Genomic DNA, 18,223 nt, shown 5'->3' with positions numbered 1-18,223 from the left:
ACTAATCAGACAAAACAAACAGACAAACGAAAAAGGGATCGGTGGCGGCTAGTAGGACGGTGACGATGACCGCCGAGCACCGCCCGAACAGGCAGGGGAGCCAACTTTGGCGGAAGTCGTGACAGTACCCCCCTCCTGACGTGCGGCTCCCGCAGCGCGCCGCCACCGGCCTCGAGGACGACCCAGAGGGCGAGGTGCCGGGCGATCCGGGTGGAGGCGGTGGAAGTCTCTCAGTAGAGAAGGATCTAAAATGTCCCCCACCGGAACCCAGCATCTCTCCTCCGGACCGTACGCCTCCCAGTCCACGAGGTACTGTAGGCCCCTCACCCAGCATCTCGAGTCCAGAATGGCACGTACTGTGTACGCCGGGGGCCCCTCCATCTCCATTGGGGGTGGAGGGACCTCAGGCACCTCACCTCACCTTGCAGGGGACCAGCCACCACTGGCCTGAGGAGAGACACATGAAACGAGGGGTTAATCCGGTAATACCTAGGGAGTTGTAACCTATAACACACCTCGTTTATTCTCTTCAGGACTTTAAACGGCCCCACACACTGCGGCCCCAGCTTCTGACAGGGCAGGCGGAGAGACAGGTTTCGGGTCGAGAGCCAGACCCTGTCCCCCGGTGTGAACACGGGGGCCTCACTGCGGTGCTGGTCAGCGCTCCTCTTCTGCCGTTGTCCTGCTAACTTTAGTGATTCCTGGACGGCTTTCCAGGTGTCCTTGGAGCGCTGTACCCATTTCTCTACCGCAGGAGCCTCGGTCTAACTCTGATGCCATGGGGCCAGGACCGGCTGGTAACCTAACACACACTCAAAAGGGGACATGTTCGTTGAGGAGTGGCGGAGGGAGTTCTGAGCGAGCTCAGCCCAAGGAACATACCTCGCCCACTCAACAGGCCGGTTCCAGCAATATGACCGCAGAAACCTGCCCACATCCTGGTTTACGCGCTCCACCTGCCCATTACTCTCGGGGTGAAAAGCCGAGGTCAAGCTGACCGAGACCCCCAGTCTTTCCATAAACGCCCTCCAAACTCTGGACGTGAATTGGGGGCCCCGATCAGAAACGATGTCCTCAGGCACCCCATAGTGCCGGAAGACATGGGTAAACAAGGCCTCCGCAGTCTGCAGGGCCGTAGGGAGACCGGGCAACGGGATGAGACGGCAGGACTTAGAAAACCGATCCACAACGACCAAAATCGTAGTACTTCCCTGGGATGGGGGAAGATCGGTAAGAAAGTCCACCGATAAGTGTGTCCACGGCCGTTGTGGAACGGGGAGGGGCTGTAACTTCCCTCTAGGCAAGTGCCGAGGAGCCTTGCTCTGAGCGCACACCGAGCAGGAGGAGACATAAAATCTCATGTCCTTAGCCAACGTGGGCCACCAGTATCTCCCTCTAAGACTCCGCACTGTCCTCTCAATACCAGGATGCCCCAAAGAAGGGAGGATATGAGCCCAAAAGATTAGCTTATCCCGGACACCCCCCCCCCCCCCCCCGGCACGTACTGAACCCCCGCTGGACAGTTAGGGGGGGTCTGCTCTAACCGTGAGGCTCTCTCTAACTCCACGTCCACCTCCCATACCACCGGTGCCACGAGACATGAAGGTGGAATGATGGGAGTTGGCTCAACGGACCACTTCTCTGTATCATAGAGACGGGACAGCGCGTGGGCTTTGGTGTTTTGGGAGCCTGGTCGGTACGAGATGGTGAACTGAAACAGGGTGAAAAACATGGCCCATCTAGCCTGACGCGGATTTAGTCTCCTTGCTTCCCGGATGTACTCGAGATTACGATGGTCAGTCCAGATGAGAAAAGGGTGTTTCGCCCCCTCAAGCCAATGTCTCCACACCTTCAGAGCCTTGACTACAGCTAATAACTCCCGGTCCCCCACGTCATAGTTTCGCTCCGCCGGACCGAGCTTCCTCAAAAAGAAGGCACAAGGGCGGAGCTTGGGTGGTACGCCCGAGCGCTGGGACAGCACGGACCCGACCCCCGCCTTGGACGCGTCCACCTCCACTATGAACGCTAAAGAGGGGTCCGGATGCGCCAACACAGGCGCATTGGTGAACAGCTCCTTCAGACAACTGAAAGCTCTGTCCGCCTCTGCTGACCAACGCAAGCGCACCGGTCCTCCCTTCAGCAGTGAGGTAATGGGAGCAGCCACCTGACCAAAACCCCAGATAAACCTCCGGTAGTAATTGGCAAACCCTAAAAACCGCTGCACCTCTTTCACCGTGGTCAGAGTCGGCCAATTACGCACGGCTGTAACGCGGTCATCCTCCATCACCACCCCGTAGTTAGAAATACGATAACCCAGGAAGGAAAAGGCCTGTTTGAAGAACTCACATTTCTCCGCCTTGCAATACAGGTCATGCTCCAGCAGTCGCCCAAGTACCTTACGCACCAGAGACACATGCCGCGCGTGTGGCAGAGTAGATCAAGATGTCATCAATGTACACTACCACTCCCTGCCCGAGCAGGCCTCGGAGAATCTCCTCTACGAAGGATTGAAAGACGGCTGGAGCATTTTTCAACCCATATGGCATGACGCGGTACTCATAATGGCCAGATGTAGTACTAAATGCGGTTTGCCACTCATCTCCTCCCCGGATACGCACCAGATTATACGCACTCCTCAGGTCCAATTTTGTGAAGAAGCGCGCCCCGTGAAATGATTCCACCGCCGTAGCGATGAGAGGTAGTGGGTAACTAAACCCCACTGTGATGGAATTTAGACCTCGATAATCAATGCACGGGCATAAACCGCCATCCTTCTTCTTCACAAAAAAAGAAGCTTGAGGAGACAGGTGATGCGGAGGGCCGAATGTATCCCTGTCCCAGTGATTCAGTAACATATGTCTCCATAGCCGCTGTCTCCTCCTGAGATAAAGGATACACGTGACTCCTAGGAAGTGCAGCGTTCTCCAGGAGGTTTATCGCACAGTCCCCTCCACGATGGGGTGGTAATTGGGTCGCCTTCTTTTTACTGAAGGCGATAGCCAAATCGGCATATTCAGATGGAATGCGCACGGTGGAAACCTGGTCTGGACTCTCCGCCGTAGTCGTACCAACGGCAACTCCTATACACCTGCCTGAACACTCCTCTGACCACCCCTTAAGAGCCCCCTGTTGCCAGGAAATCACCGGGGTTGTGCTGAGCTAGCCAGGGAATTCCCAACACCACTGGAAACGCAGGTGAGTCGATAAGGAACAGACTAATTTGCTCCTTATGACTATCCTGCGTTACCATGTCCAGTGGTACCGTAGCCTCCCTGACCATTCCTGACCCTAATGGTCGGCTATCTAAGGAGTGGACGGGGAAAGGTAGGTCTAACGACACAAGAGGAATCCCTGGCCTTAATGCGAGCCCCCGATCTATGAATTGACTAGCGCCTTATGCTGTAGAGAGGGAGAAAACCTCTTTCCCCGGGTTAACACATACATATGACTGACAGGAAGCTCTGGGTAAGTCTGGTGCTGACTCACCTGGGGTGATCGAGTAGTGTTCCGCCTGCCCTCCCGACTCCCAGAAGAGTTCCTCCAGCACCGATCGGCCATGTGCCCTCGCCGACCACAACTGGTGCAGGAGGACACTCCTCCTCCTGTCCCCCTTGACTCTGCCCCCCGAACTCCATAGAGATAGGAGCAGGAGGGCTGGGAGGTGGAAACGACAGGACCTGTTCTGAACGTCCGCGGGCAGCCAGCAGGTTGTCGAGACGGATGGCCATGTCAATGAGTTCATCCAGCGTGAGTGTGGTGTCCCGACGGACGTCCTCCCTAAGGCCACATCGGAAATGGTCTATTAAGGCCCTGTCGTTCCACCCTGCTCCTGCGGCCAAGGTCCTGAACTCCAGGGCAAAGTCCAGTACGCTCCTCGTCTCCTGACGCAGGTGGAACAGCCGTTCACCCGCCGCACGACCCTCTGTTGGGTTGTCAAACACAGCTCGGAATTGACGGGTGAACTCAGGGTAATGATCCCTCGCCGAGTCTGGGCCATTCCACACTGCGTTGGCCCACTCGAGAGCTCGTCCAGTCAAACAGGAGACGAGGGCGCTCACGCTCTCCTCTCCGGAGGGAGTAGGACGAACGGTCGCCAGGTAAAGCTCCAGCTAGAGAAAGAAACCCTGACACCCGGCCGCCATTCCATCATACTCCCGTGGAGCGCCAGCCGAAGAGCCCCGGAGACGGATGCGGTAACAGGAACAGGAGGTGCTGGAGGAGGGGGTGCTGGAGATGAGGTGGGAAGGCCACTCCTCTCCCATCGATCCATCCTCTCCATCATTTGGTCCATCGCTGACCCAATTCTGTGGAGAACACTGGTGTGATGGAGGACCCTTTCCTCCATCGATGGGAGAGGAGACGCGGCTGCTCCTGCTGATTCCATTTGGTGGTGCGGGATTCTGTCACGCGGGACTAGGTGGGTGAAAGAATCAGACGCAGAGAGAGAGCCGCTTGGGAAAAATATTCCTTTTTACTACTTCACAAAAAATGATGAGACCGAACATATAGGGCGCAGAGAAACACTTGCAAAACCCAAAACACACGCACGTAACCAAAAGACAATCCCGCACAAAACAAGGGCAGGTCAAAGTCCTAAATATAGGGAAGCTCATTTACGAAACCAAAAAAACCACAGGTGCAACTAATCAGACAAAACAAACAGACAAACAAAAAAGGGATCGTGGCGGCTAGTAGGACGGTGACGACGACCGCCGAGCACCGCCCGAACAGGCAGGGGAGCCAACTTCGGCGGAAGTCGTTACAAGGATAGTCAGTTTTACGAGGGTATGTTTGGCAGCATGAGTGAAGGAGGTTTTGTTGCAAAAGAGGAAGCCAATTCTAGATTTAATTTTGGATGGAGATGCTTAATGTGAGTCTGGAAGGAGAGTTTACAGTCTAACCTAGGTATTTGTAGTTGTCCACAAATTGTAAGTCAGAACCGTCCAGAGTAGTGATGCTAGTCGAGCGGGCGGGCAGGTGTGGGCAGCAATCGGTTGAAGAGCATGCTTTTAGTTTTACTAGCATTTAAGAGAAGTTGGAGGCCATGGAAGGAGTGTTGTATGGCATTGAAGCTCGTTTGGATGTTTGTATACAGAATTGTGTCGTCTAGGTAGAGGTAGATCAGAGAATCACCATTAGCAAGAGCGATATCATTGATATATACAGAGAAAAGGGTAGGCCCAAGAATTTAACCCTGTGGCACCCCCATAGAGACTGCCAGAGGTCCGGACAACAGGCCCTCCGATTTGACACACTGAACTCTATTTGAGAAGTAGTTGGTGACCCAGGCGAGGCAGTCATTTGAGAACCAAGGCCCCTTGCGGACTCAGGCAATGAGGCAGTGATCGCTAAGATCCTGGTTGAAGACAGCAGAGGTGTATTTAGAGGGCAAGTTGGTCAGGATAATATCTATGAGGGTGCCCATGGTAGGTTCCTTGATAATTTGTGTGAGATTGAGGGCATCTAGCTTAGGACGCCCGGGGTGCTAAACATATCCCAGTTTAGGTCACTTAACAAAACAAACTCTGAAGATAGATGGGGGGCAATCAATTTACAAATGGTGTCCAGGAAACAGCTGGGGACTGAGGGGGGGGGGGGGGGGGGGGCAATAACAAGCGGCAACAGTGAGAGACTTATTTCTGGAAAGATGGATTTTTAAAAGTAGAAGCTCGAACTGTTTGGTCACGGACCTGGATAGTATGACAGAACTCTGCAGGCTCTCTCTGCAGTAGGTTGCAACTCCACCCCTTTTGGCAGTTCTATCTAAAAATGTTGTAGTTGGGGGATGGAAATTCCAGAATTTTTGGTGGCCTTCCTAAGCCAGGATTCAGACACGGCTAGACGGAGTGTGCTAAAGTAGTGAATAAAGCAAATTTAGGGAGGAGGCTGTTAACATGCATGAAACCAATGTTTTTTCGGTCACAGAAGTCAACAAATGAGAGCGCCTGGGGAATAAGTGTGATGCTGGGGGCTACATGGCCAGGGTTACCCTTTACATCACCAGAGGAACAGAAGAGGAGTAGGATAAGGGTAAGGGTACGGCTAAGAACTGGTCATATAGTGCGTTGGAACCAGAGAAGAAAATGGGCAGATTTCTGGGTGTTGTAGAATAGATTCAGGGCATAGTGTACAGACAAGGGTATAGTAGGATGTGAGTACAGTGGGGCTAAACCTAGGCATTGAGTGACGATGAGAGAGCTTGCATCTCTGGAGACACCAGCTAAGACAGGTGAGGTCTCCCCATGTGTTGGGTGTGTGACAAAAGAGCTATCTAAGGCATGTTGAGCTGGACTTTGGGGCTGTACAGTGAATTAAAACAATAACTAACCGAAACAGCTGAAGACAAGGCATATTGACATTAGAGAGAGGCATGTGTAGCCGAGTGATCATAGGGTCCAATGAGCAGCAATAGGTGAGTCCAGGAGCCGTTCGGTAGTCGATACTCTGTTAGGTGAGCGGGAAGCTAGCGGGCCGTGGCTAGTAGAACGCTGATGGGTCTTAGGTGACAACACAACGGAAAAGCCTGTTGAAACCACATCGGACGATTATGTCGGCAGACCAATCGTAATGGATCGGCGGGGCTCCGTGTCAGCAATAAAGGGTCCAGGCCAATTGGCATTGTAGCCCAGGAATTAGCGTGTTTACCTCTTCAGCTAGCCGGGAGATGGGCCTAGCTTGAGGCTAGCTCAAGACTAACTGGTGCTTGCTTCGGGACAGAGTCATTAGCCAGCGGCAGCCACTCGATTGCAGCTAGCTAGCTGCGATGATCCGGTGTAATGGCCCAGAGCTTGCGTCAGGAATCCGGTGGAGAAAAGCAGTCCGATATCGCGCTGTGCAGACTGGCAGGTATTGACCGAGCTAAAGCTGTCTGGTGACCGAGCTAAAGGTGAAGACCGCTAGCCGTAGCTAACAGTGACTACTAGCTAGTAGCTAGTTAGCTGGCTAGCTTCTGATGGGGGTTCCAGTTATAACGTATAAAAATAGCAGATCCGTACTACATTGGGTGGAGCGTGTTGCAGGAAAGTGTATTTAGATCGTAGGTCAAAAGTGAGATTAAAATAAAAAAATATATATTTGTTACAGCCTAGTCTAAGTACCCAGATAGAGAAAAATCCCTTTTTTTACGGATAATCCATTTCCCCAAAAATATAATTGCATTACTCTACATTTTCTTCATTAGGCTTCTCTGAGCTGAGAACATTGTGTAGAGATTGTTTTGGAGTCTGTGAAAGCTTCTACTGTATGTTATATCCTTATGTTACTGTATGTTATATCCTATATCCTTTCTTTTCAATTGATTGATACAACATAAAAACAATGAAAACATTTCAGCACAAGTCCTTCCTCAAGACAAGTCTCCTTGGAAGCTTAGGGATAGCCAGTATAGGAATCTCATTCAAACTGTGTTCACAAGGCCTTCTCTTCGCTGACTAAACGTGACAAAATAATACAGATGGAAAGCCACCATAGGGCTACCAATGACTCACAGCCCAAGGCCAAAAATGACTTCATATCATATCTAACACAAATACACACTCAATGTATTTCCCCCTAGATAATACATGCATTGCAGCAGACAGAAACGTGACAGATAAAGATTAACAGGCTAGTATCTCCTAACACGGTCTCTCTAAGAGAATGCAAGAGCGAGAGAGAGTGAAAAAGAGAGAGAGTTCAGAGGCCAACATGTTATCCAAATCAAACCTGGCCTGATCAGAGGCTTAGTACGTAACACCTCCCTGTTACGTACTTACATCTTACCAAGATCGCAGCACCACAATTCACCTTTCATCCAATCACATACTATTCCTTTCATCCAATCTCAAACTTTGACTTATAACTCTGGAAACATTTCTAAAATATTTGAGTGGAAGCGAAGGGACGGGATGAAAGAAATCAAGCTGGTCTGTTTCCCCCCCAAAAATCTAAATAGATCCTAATGGCCAATAAAACGTCAAGTGGTAATCCGCTACTCGCAGGCACACCACCAGCTGCACCACTGCTTGTTTTTGAGATTTCACTTTCAGCAAAAACAAGGGGGTTGACCCAAAGCCGCTTTGCACTAAATCCAGCCCACTTTAAGGACATTGCTAGAGAGAGAGGAAGTGGGAAGTAACTTTCTACAGCTGCCCAAAAATAAATACAGCAGACGTAGCCAGCAAGGCACAGTATCTTGTCGCAGATAAACTGTTGTTGTAGCAGGGACAATGTTTCCGAAAATGTCTACAGAACAAGTTTCAAGTTTCATCATCAGTTCTTTAATCTGAATCCACTCTACCTGAAAAGAGAAACCCATGTTCACTCATTTAATCTGCATCCACACAGCAGCGCTACGGTCGGTCGTGTGGGAGATGCATCTCCCAAGGCCTCCTTCGGTATCATTTTCACACTGACACAAAAATCACACACACACACAAATTGCTACCAGTTCTCCCCACAGCACACAGGTGGGCAGCTCAATCCATATGGAATCCAGCCGGAAGGAGAGCAAAATCCTTCCATGTGAGTTTGCTTCCATGCAGCCATGCACGTAGAATCGCTGTACTTAGTCGCATCCATCTTGTAGAAGCCCATGCCTGTGTAAAAGTTTGGGTAAAAATATTAATTGGTAATGAGCTTTCAGACAAGTGGACAGTCCAATACTCACTGTTCGCCTGCCCGACCGCTAGCAGTGAGGGAGATTGTGGTTGCCTGTCAATGAAGTAACTACTTGTATGCTGTTTGCTGCATGTCTGGTCTTGACTTTCATTATAGTTCACATTCCACTCTTCAAACCCTCCAAACAGCGTGTGACCTCATTCCCATTTGGAAAATAGTTTGAGTCCAGTTTAGTGTCCATTTGTCAAGTTGTTTTTGCTAGCTAGCTAGCTTCCTTCAGTTCAAGGTGTGTGAGCGCCAAATTATGTAGGCACTCCCAAATGTGCAGAACTTACCCCAGGCTTACCCAAACAACATGCTTCAGCAATACCCATGTGCAGAATATGAAAGCGGCTCAATGCAACAAATGAAGCTACTTAAAGCTACTGTAGGCAAAGCATTAACTGTGACTGAAGTCAGGAACGGCCCTGCATGTCAACAACTTGAATGTATGAAAAGGAAGGTATGAATACCCTGGCATCTTTCCTGAGGTTTTAATCCAGTTTTAGCAAATATTTTGATTTTGAGAATAAAAAACACCAGATCATTGAGAAAAACATTAAAGATAATGACAATTCTTTATATAATTTTCATAACATCTTTTTGTATTATATTATCACAGGATAAGCACTGCCTATTATAATTGCATGTCACTGTTGTGTGCACATGCATGCACCTGTATGTAAATGAAGCTATTAAACGACCGACAACAGATGGACTTGATTATCCTCCAAGACTTTTGAGGACCTTCCATACAATAAAAAACTTCATTTAAATTCAATTCCATTTGATTCTCTCATAGTGTTGGCTCAAACACGCAGGTTTAACAGATAGCTTAAACTGCATCCAATTTAGGGTCCAAAGCCTCTACAGCAGGTACAGCAAGACAGTGTGTAAACAAAGGAGCCACAATACACTCCTACGGCCTCAGTGGAGACAGAACGTTACATAGGACCAGTCTGAGGATCGTTAAGAATCACGAATGGTTGTAAACCCGTCTGTTTTTATTACAGAGATGTAACACTGTGTGTGTGTGTGTGTGTCTGCGTGTGTGTATGTGGACATGTTTAACTATTCTGGTGGGGACCAGAAGTCCGGAGCTAGGGTTAGGTTTAGCGTTAAGGTCAGGGTAACAGTATGGGTTAGGGAAAATAGGATTTTGAGTGGGACTGAATTGTGTGTCCCCACAAAGTTAGACGTACAAGACTATGTGTGTGTGTGTGTGTGTGTGAGGTTACATGTGTCATTTACCCTGTAAAAGTTAATGCGTCATATTGGTAGGAAATTCCGTGATGTGCTCAAAAACATCATATATGTAAAAATGTATTGGATAATATTTTACATAGCGCTTTTCATTACAAACAACAATCTCAAAGTTGCTTTGAAAACAAAAACAAATGTGCGGATCTGACAGTTCATGGTTGATGATCTTCCACAGCTTCAGATGTCTTTAGGCAGTTCAGAACGGCAGTCAGTAGCAGTAGCTTGAGCGGAGGGAGCATCGATGATACAGACAGGCAGGGAGAAACGTCAATCAGACAATAGTCCCGGAGCTTTTCATCAGGCATGGTGTCTTCTTCTCCTCCTCGTAGAAAGGCTGGATCATCCACTATCAATGTGTAGCACCCACCTGGGGGATGCTTCGGCAACTGTAAAAGCGCCAGAAAAGATCACCATACCTCGACAGTAGTCTGAAACAGTGCCATTCCCTCTGGTGGTCCAACACGAGGTATCATTAAAAAAATGCAGCCCCTACCCAACGGCACAAATATTTTCACATTCACATTCTCCCATTGTACCCCCAAAAAATGGTGCACCCTCCCCCCTCATAGAATTAACTTAAAATAATGTTTACAACCACAAATAACAATAACTGAAGAGACCCGGTGTCTGGTGTGGGTTTTGACACCTTAACACACAGTTGTAAATTAAGCAGGAGAGGACTCTCCCTTTACCCTTCCGTATTGGCTAAAGGAATGTCCGTTTTTCTCCAGAGACTTTTGCCCGCCCAAAACTCTAACATACAAAAAGTGGATAATGGAACAATAATTCGAACATAAAGAATGTGTGGAATGGTCAGTGGGGAGATATGGAAAACTAATCTCATATGATTGATTGTTTTGTGATGTCATTAAAAATCTTATGGAGGAAAAACTATAACTTGGAAAGTATGGCTATTACAGGTATTCATCCGATGCATTGAGCGTATAATATGAAACGTGATGAAGGTATGTGTGTTAAGATAGGAATGTGATTTTAATTTTCTAATGAGATAATAGTTTTTGATAATACTTTGCACAGTAACTAGCCACCCCCCGAGTGAGGTCAGAGAGCTTGTCAGCATGACAGAACGCTCCATTTGACCAAGATTGCATAAAGGCTTGGAAGATAAATAAACCTTTAGACCAGGAAACATGAGGCGTTAGCTACATGTTAGAGATGGTTGAAACTTTGAACCTCAACACGGGTTGTTGAAATAAACTCACCTTCTTTTAGACCAGAGAGACAAAGAGCTGCAGCTCATGTCCATCGTGGTCCGAATCCTGAATGCCAACACGCGGAGGAAGAGGCGAGATGCTCACCTCAGAAAATCACTGGTACAGCTTATTAACTGTCCTAAGTATGGTATCTAGGAAACTGAATTCAAGTATGACCATCCTATTACTCTCTTCAGACCATCATCTACTACGTTGCTCTCATCACCCCACTGGGGATCATTGACATGGCTGATTAGCCTGTCTTCAGAGGACCAATCTTCCAGAGCGAGTGGAAGGGAACACCACCTTTTAGTTCTTCTCCAGACTGCATTACAAGTCATTGAAGCCACGGACAACTAAGAAGAAGGACATTGTGACCTCTTGTGGACAATCAGAGCCTTACACTCAAGTCCGAGAGAAAGCCAAACAAACCCCTTTTCGAGAAGGCTTGGTTCTGACATAGATAAACGACCAACCAAGGCCTTTCACACATAAATACATTCACGATTTCCTACTCCAAACGGGCGGTGGTTCGTTTACAAAGTATATGATTCATGGGAGAATAGTTATAGAATGTATCCACAATAAGTGTTCCTTTTTCTCCAGCTCTCGCTTTTTCCCCCTCTCCATCTCTGTGAAAAAAGCCATCATATTTTATCAGACCACTAGGTGCCTTTGTCTCATGTAAAGGGTGTACGTTTATTCTGTGCTATTATTTAGTTTGCAACTAAATGAATAATTAAACCAATTGGTGTAGTACTGAATCATGAGAAAGGCTGAAGTTTTTTGCAGATCCAAGAAGGCTATAATTGTTCAGAATGATGATAAGTGGATTATGATTAACATGTTGACTGTTTTATGGATGTTATAGGTTAAGACCTTTAAAGTGTTACCATCTCCCGAATTAAACTATAAACAGCTTCTTTGGTGGTGTCCCAAATCCTAATGAGTTAATTGTTACATGATTCATTTTACATTGGGTAACAATTAAACATAGTTAGTGGATTAAATAAATAACAGTCATCAGATGAATGAAAGTAAAGTCAAGACATAGGCCAAGGACTATAGTGTTTTTTCCCCTGGAGTTTTTCCTTATCGTAGGCTACTACTTTAGCACTTTTAGTCTTGAAATATTTGGTTGTTAACTAAACTACTCATTCTGTTTAGCACATTGCCTCACATGTAAATCCTTAAAGAGATGGGTGGAGTGACCAGGTGCCTCATTGCGCATGAAAGAACAGTGATGACACGAGACACAAAGCTCAATAAGCTCCCCTGTTTAGGGAACATGCAATGATCCTACCTAGACTAGCCTACAACATCACAATACAATGAATAATTGCATTATTGCTTTCAAGTGAGTACACCATTTTTCTCTAGGCTGTAAAGTGCAGTGAAAATTAAATTTTAATGACAGCACAAAAGCCATGTGATTTGAATATTTAATTCCTTTGGATCAGTTGTGGTCCTGATCTTGACAGTTTATAAGGTCGAGCAAGGCACAGTAACAGGCCAGTCTGGCTGTATTTTAAGTTATGATACTGAGATGCGCTCTCTTGCAGACCATCAATCTCCCAAGTTGTCCTGTAATAAAGACAAATAAATATACATATAAGAAAAAAGATTTATAATAATTAATACAAAATATATATTTGTTATTTATTTGCCATTTAAGTGGATGGGTCAATATTGTCTAGATATATACACATGTTCATGAAATACAATAGATAGCCGTATTCACCCCCAGACACACCTAGCTAACTTGATGGGTCATGTAATCATTATCTGCCGATGTGGAGTCTTTTGTTTAGACATGTAGAAAGCTAGATAGCTAGCTAAACAATGAATGATAATCCCAACACAAACTGATTGATTGTCATAGCTGTAGTATGAATTTGCAGGTAGCTAAAGATAGGTTGCTAGGTTCAATGTCAGCTAGCTATCTGACATTAGGCTATAACTAGCAATGCAAATGGTTTTCTGATACAAATAATATTACTACACAGATCATACGCGTAATGTAGGCTATCGAGCCAGCCAGCAAACATTCACGAGCTAGCGAACAGTATGCTTAACTTGCAATAAAAAACGACATTGACAAAATTAGAAACGTATAATATAAAAAACAAAATTGCTATACTCTTACATAGATGAATGCTTCACGGCAGACTGGAACCCTTTAGATACATCTTGTTTGGCCCACGTTGTGTCAAGTCACTCCGGTTCACACTGACCGTGTGCAGAAAGTAGCCTGTCTCAACTTTTTGCCACTTATCTTTGTAGATAGCGCCTGCTAAATTCACGACAGCAATGTTGTTGAGAGCTGTAGCAACACTTTTGCAGGTCTACATGGCTAACATTATATTGCGGTAGCAAGGATTATGTACACATACTGATCAACTCACGTTATAGACAGAAACACGCTACATGGCAGACCAATCTGAACTCATCTCCCGGCATGTCTAGCCCATCCATTATCTCAGCCAATCATGGTTAGCGGGAAGGTTCCTCACTTTTTCCGTGGCTAAACAAACGGGACTCATACGTTTAATTTTTTTATAATATGTATTTACTGATGGCATACAAGTTTGTTATTAAACGCAAATGAAATTTCACATTTTCCAGAAGGCATTTCTGCCCCAAAAATGAATTATATATATATATATATATATACAGTGGGGAGAACAAGTATTCGATACACTGCCGATTTTGCAGGTTTTCCTACTTACAAAGCATGTGGATGTCTGTAATTTTTATCAGAGGTACACTTCAACTGTGAGAGACCGAATCTAAAACAAAAATCCAGAAAATCACATTGTATGATTTTTAAGTAATTCATTTGCATTTTATTGCGTGACATAAGTATTTGATCACCTACCAACCAGTAAGAATTCCGGCTCTCACAGACCTCTTAGTTTTTCTTTAAGAAGCCCTCCTGTTCTCCACTCATTACCTGTATTAACTGCACCTGTTTGAACTTGTTACCTGTATAAAAGACACCTGTCCACACACTCAATCAAACAGACTCCAACCTCTACACAATGGCCAAGACCAGAGAGCTGTGTAAGGACATCAGGGATAAAATTGTAGACCTGCACAAGGCTGGGATGAGCTACAGGACAATAGGCAAGCAGCTTGGTGAGAAGGCAACAACTGTTGGCATAATTATTAGAAAATGGAAGAAGTTCAAGATGACGGTCAATCACCCTCGGTCTGGGGCTCCATGCAAGATCTCACCTCGTGGGGCATCAATGATCATGAGGAAGGTGAGGGATCAGCCCAGAACTACACGGCAGGATCTGGTCAATGACCTGAAGAGAGCTGGGACCACAGTCTCAAAGAAAACCATTAGTAACACACTACTAAGTAGGAAAACCTGCAAAATCGGCAGTGTATCAAATACTTGTTCTCCCAACTGTATTATATGTATATAGTACCAGTTAAATGTTTGGACACACCTACTCATTCAAGGGGTTTTCTTTGTTTTTACATCATAGAATAATAGTAACATCAAAACTATGAAATAGCATGTAGTAACCAATCATGTAGTAACCAAACAAATATATATATTTTATATTTGAGATGTTTCATAGTAGCCACACTTTGCCTTGAGAGCTTTGCACACTCTTGGCATTCTCTCAACCATCTTCACCTGGAATGCTTTTCCAACAGTCTTGAAGGAGTTCCCACATATGTTGAGTACTTGTTGGCTGCTTTTTCTTCACTCTGTGGTCCAACTGATCACAAACCATCTCAATTGGGTTGAGGTCGGGTGATTGTGGAGGCCAGGTCATCTGATGCAGCACCTCATCACTCTCCTTATTGGTCAAATAGCCCTTACACAGCATGGAGGTGGAATTCTCTCAACAAACTTCATGAGGTAGTCACCTGGAATGCATTTCAATTAACAGGTGTGCCTTTAAGCCAATCAGTTGTGTTGTAACAAGGTAGGGGGATATACAGAAGATAGCCCTATTGGGAAAAATACCAAGTCCATATTATGGCAAGAACAGCTCAAATAAGCAAAGAGAAACGACAGTCCATCATTCATTTAAGATAGGAAAGTCAGTCAATGCGTAAAATTTCAAGAACTTGAAGAAAGTTTCTTCAAGTGCAGTCGGAAAAAACATCAAGCGCTATGATGAAACTGGCTGTCATGAAGACCACCACAGGAAAGTAAGACCTAGAGTTACCAGCCTCAGAAATTGCAGCCCACGACCTCAACCCAATTCAGGTGGTTTGGGATGAGTTGGACCGCGGAGTTAGGGAAAAGCAGCCCACAAGTGCTCAGCATATGTGGAAAGTCGTTCAATACTGTTGGAAAAGCATTCCAGGTGAAACTGGTTGAGAGAATGCCAAGAATGTGCAAATCTGTCATCAAGGCATAGGGTTCCTACTTTGAAGAATCTAAAATATTTTTCGATATGATCAACACTTTTGGTTACTATATGATTTCATGTGTGGTATTTCATAGTGTTGATGTCCTCACTAGTATTCTACAATGTAGAAAATAGGAAAAAATTAAGAAAAACCCTTGAATGAGTAGTTGTCAAAACTTTTGACTGGTACTGTATATCTTCAAATGCCTCTCCTGTGAAGTAGTGATGTGCGACATACGTCAAGCTTCCTAAAACGAGTCATATACGTATGTCAATGGTTGTACCATGAGATGCTTTCTAACCCTAACCTACTATATTTACATTTTAGTCATTTAGCAGACGCTGTTTTCCAGAGCAACTTTCAGTTAGTGCATTCATTTTAAAATACAGTTGCTAGGTGGGACAACCACATGTATGAATACAGTCAAAGTAAGTATAGTTTTCCTCAATAAAGTAGCTACCGGCAAAGTCAGATCTAGTAAGGGGGGGAGTAAAGTGTGAGTGTTGGTTCACTTCCGAGTGACGTAGCGGTCTAAGGGACTGCATTTCATGAATAGAGGTGTCACTACAGACCCTGGTTTGATTCCAGGCTTTATCACCACCGGCCATAATTGGAAATCCCATAGGGCGGCGCTCAATTGGCCAAGCGCTGTCCGGGTTAGTTTGGCCGGGGTAGGACATCAACGTAAATAGGAATTTGCATAGTTAAATAAAAGGTTAAATAAAATAAAAATATATAAAGCAAGGGGAGGGTTTCCTATGTTTTCGGAAGATGGACAGGGACTCTGCTATCCTAGCATCAGGGGAAAGCTGGTTCCACCATTGGTATGCCAGAACAGAGAAGAGCTTGGACTGGGCTGAGCGGTTGTACCAGGAGATGGTCTCTGACCCTCAGAACCTGATGTAGCATATGTCAATGGTTGTACTAGGAGCCTCTCTCTAACCTCAAGTCTGGCCTGAGTTAACCTTAATTTCACCTCATCACTATATCCTTACACTTTAGCTGATCTGATATCAGCAGGTTTGATATGCAGTTCCACACACCATGACTAGACTAGGAGCTGGATGTTTGAGCCAGGAACTGGATGGTTCAAAGGCCTCTGGAGTTGTGCACTACCAGCACAGAAATTCCAGCACCACAGCTATTGGCCATAGATATTTGTTGTAGTGACTGGGAGTTTGGGTGTATAACACTGTGCTAGGGAGCCTATATGTTGCTTGAGCTGTGGGATTTAGCGTAGAGCAGAGCAAAGCTCTGGAACAGGAAACCCTGCAACTAAAATCTCCATTCCACGAACTCTACTTGTTTCTCGGAACCTTCCAGTTCCAGAACTGCATCTGCAGTCTCGTGGTTTGTGGCTGAGGCTCAGTCAGGACCCTTATTGTAAGTCCCACTCCGTCACCGAGAGGGACACTAATACAAGCTAGCAGGCTCTGTGACATCATGCCCATGGCATTCTAATAAGGACTCTACGGGTCAACGTTAAGTGTCTGAATGGCTGTGGTTCTTTAAGGTAATTGATAAGTGTCTATCTCCATGGCAGGTGGTCTGTATGGGAGGGTTGTGGACAGGCACATGGCTTGCAGACAGAGACAGACTCAATACAGCTTGCTGGTCCATGGCTGTATAAACCTGTGACACATGGTAAAAGGCAACTATTGAAACAACCCTTTACATTTTCAAAACTGGCACACTTTACAAGAACGTTCTGAGCATAGAGGGCCATTCTATCCATATGTGGTAGAGATGAGAGATGTTGCTTTCGCTATTACTCTCAGGGATTGTCCAAGTCCACTGTTAGGTGATGTCACAGCTACTTTGGAAGTACCCGAAAGAGAAGGCGCAAGTGAATGTGCAGGTATGCATGTGCGCGACTGGAGGAGAGAGTGACAAGGCCGGCAATGAGTAAAGGGGAGCCGAATTCAAAATGTAGCCTAAGTCGTGGTTTCGTTGGAGAAGGAGGACATGCTAGTCCTGGATGGGAAAGACGGAAGGCGTACAGAGATTGTTGGATGATCCTCGACGGTCTTAGAGGAGCTCTTGGGGGTACATGTCCTAGGTACTCAGGTTCAGGCAGGGTTTTGCAGGGGGGAATATGGCAGAGATGAGAGATGTGGCTTTCACCATTACTCTCAGGGATTGTTTAAAGTCCACTATTAGTCAGGTGAAGTCCCAGCTCCGTTGGAAGAACACGAGAGAGAAGGCGCAAGTGAATGCGTTGGTGGGCATGTGTGTGAATGGAGGAAAGAGTGAGAGGGCGGTAGCAAGTAAAGAGGAGAAAAATCAAAAATGTAGCCTACTTTGGGGTTTTGTTGGAGAAAGAGGATGTGCTAGCCCTGGCAGAGGATTGTTCCATACCACCTACTGACTGTCATCTCGCCTTTTGGGATTGCCTATGTAACAGTATAACTTTAAACCGTCCCCTCGCCCCGACACGGGCGCGAACCAGGGACCCTCTGCACACATCAACGACGGTCGCCCACGAAGCATCGTTACCCATCGCTCCACAAAGGCCACGGCCCTTGCAAAGCAAGGGGCAACACTACTTAAGTCTCAGAGCAAGTGACGTAACTGATTGAAATGCTACTAGCGCGTATCCGCTAACTAGCTAGCCATTTCACATCCGTTACACTCACCCCCCTTTCAACCTCCTCCTTTTCCGCAGCAACCAGTGATCCGGGTCAACAGCATCAATTAAACAGTATAACTTTAAACCGTCCCCTCGCCCC

This window comes from Salvelinus fontinalis, chromosome 13 (genome assembly GCF_029448725.1).
Source record: "Salvelinus fontinalis isolate EN_2023a chromosome 13, ASM2944872v1, whole genome shotgun sequence".
NCBI classification, from domain to species: domain Eukaryota; kingdom Metazoa; phylum Chordata; class Actinopteri; order Salmoniformes; family Salmonidae; genus Salvelinus; species Salvelinus fontinalis.
Note: the sequence above shows the minus strand (reverse complement) of the source record.